At 41.4% G+C, this 7,450-nt stretch overlaps 2 pseudogenes across 1 annotated transcript; both read left to right on the top strand.

The window, feature by feature from the left end:
• The first annotated feature begins 432 nt into the window (after positions 1-432).
• Gm5886 (predicted gene 5886) lies at positions 433-3,843 on the top strand (annotated as a pseudogene). Its single transcript, NR_111985.1, has 4 exons — positions 433-525; positions 1,319-1,351; positions 2,145-2,571; positions 3,750-3,843. The product of NR_111985.1 is annotated as a predicted gene 5886, transcript variant non-coding allele (transcript).
• Gm6375 (predicted gene 6375) lies at positions 4,763-6,404 on the top strand (annotated as a pseudogene).

Below are 7,450 nucleotides of genomic sequence, written 5' to 3'. Positions count from 1 at the left end.
AAAAAAATGGAATTAGGGGTCAGGAATTCTGAAAACCTCAAAGGAAATTTACCAGATGACACTGGTTTACTGCTCCTTGGATTACTCCAAAGAACTCAACATCCTACTCTTCAGATACTTGTGCAATTCTCTCACAGAAGCTAGGAAGGGGAAACAAACTATATGCCTTACATCTCTTGAGTAAATTGAGAATGTGGTGCATACAGACAATGGAATAATACTTGGCTGTAAAGAGACAATTGTCCTTTAACAGCATCAGCAAATTAGATGTTGATCCTGTGGTTAAGGCACATGGGAAATCTCCCATACTCCACCCTGCTGGGCTACAGTCCCAAAGAGAAATAATGGAGCAACGTCATCCAGTAAATGCTCAAAGATACCATTGTTTGTCTTGCTTTTATAAAGAGTGGACATGCATTTCTCAGCGCACAGTTGGGAGAAAGTCCAGAACCTTCTCCAAGATGCTTGTGGTCCTGCTCACAGCCGCCTTGCTGGCCCTGAGCTCAGCTCAGAGCGCAGATGAAGGTACCAAGGGAAACAGGGTGGGATCTGAAGACATTCAAGGAAAAGAGGGGACAAAGCAGGGGAGAAATTTCAGACATGGGTGAGAAGAAAGGCAGGACCGTAGGATATCTATGAGAAAGATCGGAATAGTTAGGCCTTTATCATGTAGCATGGTCTTTTTCCTTAATATTTTACCTGAAATTCATAAAATTCTTGAAGAGAGGAATATGATGGCCCATTTTGTGTTCAGGAAAGTGCTCTGTACAATGTAAAGAAACATGAAAACAAAGGTAGATTTGAGAGCATATTGTCAGAGCAAAGATTAGGAACAGGCAGCTTTGCTACATATTGGGTGCCAGAAACATGATACAGAGAAACATGCCAGGATTAGTTCAAATCATAGAAATTAAGAATAAATTGAATGCTCTAGACACTAACATACAATTATCAGAGCCAACCTTATACATTTTTCCAGAATGTTAGGCAGAGAATGTAACATTTTAAGATGTGTACTCAGCGATTTGTCTCCTGACTGTCCTTAGGGATATTAATTAAAAAAATGAGTGGGAAATATTCTCAAGCTGAATTATGCAGGATAATTTTTAAGCATGCAGTGTAATTACAAATAGGGAGCTGTTTGATAGTAGTGTTTCTGGGAGAATTAAAATGATCTTTGTGGTTTTGTGGAAGGTAAGAACACAGGGAAATCACTCATGCTCTTGCATTCCCTGTAGTTTTACAGAAGACACTTTTCTGTAGGACCTCTGAAAGATTGTAGTCTGAAGTTTCTCTTGTTTCTATTCTTTATTTCTAGATGGCCAGAGTACATCTGATGTCCAAGAACAAGGTAAAGCCCAATCCATCATCCTTGCATGTTGTTCAAGTGTCTGTGTTTCAGTGCATTGTCTCATCATATATGTCTTATAGATGAGTAAATATTAATTTTGCTATGTATATAAATAAATATTCCCCACGCTGATGATGGAGACATGATTAAAGTCAGCCAACTGAACGAAGGACAGACAAAGCTTCCATAACTGTAGATGAGATTTGTTGGCTTCCCAGCCCAAATCACCACTGTGAGATGAGGCAGAAAACAAAAGAGCTTTTATACTGATTTCTCTGATTGTGAGAAAATCCATGGTTCTATTTTTCTTGGTGTTCCTGTATATAATAATTGAGTTTCAAGAACAAAATGGAGTTGTTGGCTTTTCCTGTTTTCTCTTTGCCTTCCTGTAACTAGGTAATTGTCTTTGATTTAAGAAAAAAAAAACAGAAGCAAATTGTCCTTAGGGATGTAGTATATTTATTCTACACCATTATTGTTAGTCTTATTCTGTATTAAAATATATAGGTATTGAACTGTTAACTTATATTTCATTCTTGAGATTTCAAACTCTAATTAAAACACTTTGCACAGCAGAGATTTTATTATTGTGACCTGAAGTACAACTTTCAGTTCTCCTGATGTTAACCTAAGTAGTTTTGAAATGTGGAATTAGAAAGCCAAGATGAGGAGAGGAAGTTAGCAGCTGGCAGAAAGGATCTGAGAGAAAGGATTGTGTGATTAGGTTAGGGAAAGAAATCAAGGGGAAAGTCTTCTATCAATGTGTTCACATCTTCTGGACCTTTCTATGCAGCTCCTGTGAATCAAACCCAGGTCTCAGGTTCAGATCCTTCTTCTGCTGAGGTAAATACAGTGAATGTCCAAGAGCCTGAATCAGCATCAGCAGGAAATGAGTCTTCTGCCAACTCTGGGAGTGAACAGGAACAGCAACAGCAAGCTCAGGAATCTCAAGAAGCAGAGAGTCAGAGGCCTTCTGACTCTGCTGTGAAAGAATAGGAAAGTCAATCTGGAGAAGAAAGGAGAAAAGAGGTTCAAGGGCAACATAACTTTCATCCTGAAAAGCCAGGAGTAGTACATATGAAAGTAAAACGTAACAATCCTAATTCTCATAAAAGATTTAACCATAATCTACCCAATAAAAGAAAATTCGAATCCCCTGACAAAGGCAACCAGAGACGAAGAAGTATGGCTTAGTAAGCAATCAGCAGCAAATAAACTAGGTAAGATCAATGAGTCAAACTTAATAAAGATAAACACTTTGCCTCAGTATTTGTCAAATCATAGTGTGAAAATTTGCTAGTTGTCAGCATATGGACACGGCATCAGCATTTCAAATCTTAGCATTCAGACAGTACAAGGTGATACGTCTTTGATGGTCTAAGCCAGTATTGCACAAGATCTCCAATGTACTTGTGCCCCTGAGGAACATAACTCCACAGCTGTTTTATGCTCCATTGCTCCTTTATTATTATTATTTATTTTATAACAATGTTTACTCTTTGCATTGACTTCATATTTAGAAGTACAGAAGCAATCTTTCTTTGGCCTTATGTCCTCTGAATTCACTGACTTCTCAACTCAACTGTGTACAATCTGTCCCACTCACACAGGGAGGTGCAGATCCATTTCCTCTAAGTGATACATTACAGATATCTCTAACCTTGTTCAGATTTTAATATGTTCTTCTAAATTGGTATATGCCCAAGTTGATCAGAGTCTACATCCCTAGGAGTACATTTGGCTGACTATTATAGTTAAATATTATAGTAAGTTACCATGTTTTCCTTGAAAGTCATTAATTTAATCCTTTGGCAATATCGTTAGAAATAATAGTATGTGTATGTGAGTAAATATTATACACAATTGAGGTTTATATGAAATGTTTATGCAGCCCTTTAGGATATTCATTTCCAAAGCCACATTTCTTAGAAAAGTTCATAGCTTCATAAAGTCTTTGGATCTCCCCATAGCATGTTTTGCTTGGTTGTATTTTCCTGGTTGCATACACAGGATTCAATTGCATGGTCTGACATGATGTATTTATGGCTTGTTCTGTTAATAAATATTTAGGTCAGTTTCAGTTGTTCAATCACTCAGGGAACATAGCACTAAAATATTTGGAAATATATCCTGGAACCTTTTATATCAGAACTAATGGGTGAACAACCTAAGATACTCATTCACTTTCATCTTGTAAGAAATAGTTTAGTCCCATTTTCTTCTCTGTGCCCGACAAGAGTAAATCTGAGAAAATGGAGAAGGAATGAGGTGTAGGAGATGCAGGAAGAAGAGGGTGTAGGCTCCCACCCCTCTCACTTCTGGGGTACAAATAGCAGTTAAGGAACGTTCAGCATGTCTTAATTTTTCAATAACTTTTCTCCTTATTTTTCTTTTCCAGAGAGTACCTGATTAAAATATGTCCTTCAAATGATTAGATCAACGAATCAATGTTGATTGTCTATACTATTCCAATAAAATTTTCAGCATGCAATTTCTGAGTGTTGTCTGTGTTTCTTAGTAAGGGAGGGGAGAGGATTTCAGAGTTGTAGCTCCAAGAATACAACACCTAGCAAAACACACCAGGAATATGTGTAAATATTTCCATCTTCCCCCCCCCCCCACAACACAGATAGAAAATGAAAATACTTTATACCCCTGTAACTAGAGAATTATTCCATGAAGTCTGCATTACAAATCTATAGTATAATATATAATTTTAAGCTCTCTTGTTGAGTTTTTCTCAGTTTAAAGGAAACTGGGTAGATGTATTGAGGGAATTGAAAACCTGAGTTTTTAACACTGTAATATTCCCTAGTTCATCTGTCAGGTTTGAACTTTTCTAGTCCCATCTTACATTTTCTCTTCCAATTTTTTTTTTTATCTAAAATAAGTGTTCCCACTTTCTTAATATTGCTAAAACGATGTAGTCAGTATTCAATTATCCAACTGCTATATAAATGATAAAAGTGTTATTTTTAGCTTGATTCTATAGATGTGAATGTGAATAAATTATAATTGAATTCCATCTTTTAAATGCTAGGAATTTCTTCATGTCTCTCTCTTACCTGCAATAAATGCATTTAAAAGAAAGATAAAGTTCTGACCATTTGTCAAAAAGGATTTCCTACAGCAAGTCATTTGCTGATGCCATCCTATGGTATAGGTTGATTTATTTTGCTGATGATATGGTTTTCTAAGAGTTATTTATTTTATATATATGAGTACATTGTTTAGATGGTATCAGATCCCATTACAGATGGTGTGTAAGCCAGCATGTGGTTTCTGTGATTGAAATCAGGACCTCTGGAAGAGCAGTTAATGATTTTAACCACTTAGGCATCTCTCCAGCCAGATGAAATTATTTTTCATTAGTTACATTTTTGATAGGGTCCTATGGAGACAGGTTAGACTGCAATGGAAGAAGAAATCGCCACACTCGTCATTGACAATGGCTCCGGCATGTGCAAAGCCAGCTTTGCTGGCGACGACGCCCCCAGGACCATGTCTCTTCCATTATAGGGTGCCCCCGATACCAGGGTGTCATGGTGGGCATGGGCCAGAAAGACTCGTACGTGGGTGATGAAGCCCAGAGCAAGAGGGGTATCTTGACCCTGAAGTACCCTATCTCTTACACGCGTTCACGACCGGCCAGGAAGAACACAGCAAACCAGAATCTTCTGCGGCAAAACTTTATAGCTTACATCTTCAGGAGCAAGAGTGCAAGAGAGCAAGAGCTCTATTGCTTACATCTTTAGGAGCCAGAGCGCAAGAGAGCAAGAGCTCTATTGCTTACATCTTTAGGAGCAAGAGAGCAAGAGAGCAAGAGCTCTATTGCTTACATCTTTAGGAGCCAGAGCGCAAGAGAGCAAGAGCTCTATTGCTTACATCTTTAGGAGCAAGAGAGAGAAAGTGGCGAAACCCCGTCCCCTTTAAGGAGAATTATCCTCCGCCTAGGACGTGTCACTCCCTGATTGGCTGCAGTCCATCGGCCGAGTTGTCGTCACGGGGAAGGCAGAGCACAGGGAGTGAAGAACTACCCTTGGCACATGCGCAGATTATTTGTTTACCACTTAGAACACAGGATGTCAGCACCATCTTGCAATGGTGAATGTGAGGGCGGCTTCCCACACCTATCGAACACGGCATTGTCACTAACTGGGACAACATGGAGAAGATCTGGCACCACACCTTCTACAATGAGCTGCGTGTGGCTCCTGAGGAGCACCCGGTGCTTCTGACTGAGGCCCCCCATGAACCCCAAAGCTAAAAGAGAGATGATGACGCAGATAATGTTTGAAACCTTCAATACCCCAGCCATGTATGTGGCCATTCAGGCGGTGCTGTCCTTGTATGCATCTGGGCGCACCACTGGCATTGTCATGGACTCTGGTGACCACACACACAGTGCCCATCTATGAGGGCTACCCCCTTCCCCACGCCATCTTGCATCTGGACCTGGCTGGCTGGGACCTGACAAACTACCTCATGAAGATCCTGACTGAACAGGGCAACAGCTTTAGCAACACTGCTGAGAGGGAAATTGTTCGTGACATAAAGGAGAAGCTGTGCTATGTTGCCCTGGATTTTGAGCAAGAAATGGCTACTGCTGCATCATCTTCCTCCTTGGAGAAGAGTTACGAGCTGCCCAACGGGCAGGCGATCACCATTGGCAATGAGCGGTTCCAGTGTCCAGAGGCACTCTTCCAGCCTTCCTTCCTGGGCATGGAGTCCTGTGGTATCCATGAGACCACCTCAACTCCATCATGAAGTGTGATGTGGATATCTGCAAAGACCTGTATGCCAATACAGTGCTGTCTGGTGGTACCACCATGTACCCAGGCATTGCTGACAGGATGCAGAAGGAGATCACAGCCCTAGCACCCAGCACGATGAAGATTAAGATCATTGCTCCCCCTGAGCGCAAGTACTCAGTCTGGATCAGTGGCTCCATTCTGGCCTCACTGTCCACCTTCCAGCAGATGTGGATCAGCAAACAGGAGTATGATGAGTCGGGCCCCTCCATCGTCCACTGCAAATGCTTCTAGATGGACTGAGCAGGTGCCAGGCATCTGCTGCATGAGCTGATATTGAAGTATCGATTTGCCCTGGCAAATGTACACACCTCATGCTAGCCTCATGAAACTGGAATAAGCCTTTGAAAAGAAATTTGTCCTTGAAGCTTGTATCTGATATCAGCACTGGATCGTAGAACTTGTTGCTGATTTTTGACCTTGTATTCAAGTTAACTGCTCCCTTGGTATACGTTTAATACCCTGTGCATATCTTGATTTAGTCCTTAGTTCATGTGGCTCAGTCACTTGGGGGCTGGGGAGAGCACGCTGTGGATGAGAAAGCCCTAGCCTGGTGGATCTCTGTGAGCATCATGGAGTGATTTATGCAGGGTATTAACCAACAGCAGACTTCCAGGATTTCTCGAGGCTGGCAAGGGTTCCTGAACCAGTTACCACTCCTTCTTGCCAGTCTAACAGGGTGGGAAAGTCCGAGCCTTAGGACCCAGTTTCAGTTCTGGTTTCTTCCCTCCTGACCACCATCGGTTGTTAGTTGCCTTGAGTTGGGAACATTTGCATCGACACCTGTAAATGTATTCATTCTCTAATTTATGTAAGGTTTTTTGTACTCAATTCTTTAAGAAATGACAAATTTGCCTTCCGGTCCGAGCAGCACCGAGGTAGCTAGGGCGCAGAGTCGGCTGACACCCGCCAGCTACCCACAACACCCACCATGGGATCTTAAGACTTCTGAGGATAGGGATCTGCCCGGCACGGGATTGCCTGAGCATCAGCAGCAGACATCTTGGTTCCAGGACCCCGCCAAGTGTATCCTGCACAGCTCCAGAGAATACCAGATGGCGAAAGGCAAACATAAGAATCCTACTAACAGAAATCAAGATCACTCACCATCATCAAAACCCAGCACTCCCAACCCCACCTAGTTCTGGGCACCCCAACACAACCGAAAAGCTAGACCCGGAATTAAAAGCATATCTCATTATGATGGGTAGAGGACATCAAGAAGGGCTTTAATAACTCACTTAAAGAAATACAGAAGAACACTGGTAAAGAGTTACAAATCCTTAAA

The sequence above is a fragment of the Mus musculus genome, chromosome 6 (genome assembly GCF_000001635.26).
Source record: "Mus musculus strain C57BL/6J chromosome 6, GRCm38.p6 C57BL/6J".
Classification (NCBI taxonomy): domain Eukaryota; kingdom Metazoa; phylum Chordata; class Mammalia; order Rodentia; family Muridae; genus Mus; species Mus musculus.
Note: the sequence above shows the minus strand (reverse complement) of the source record. Positions and strands in the feature narration are given on the sequence as shown.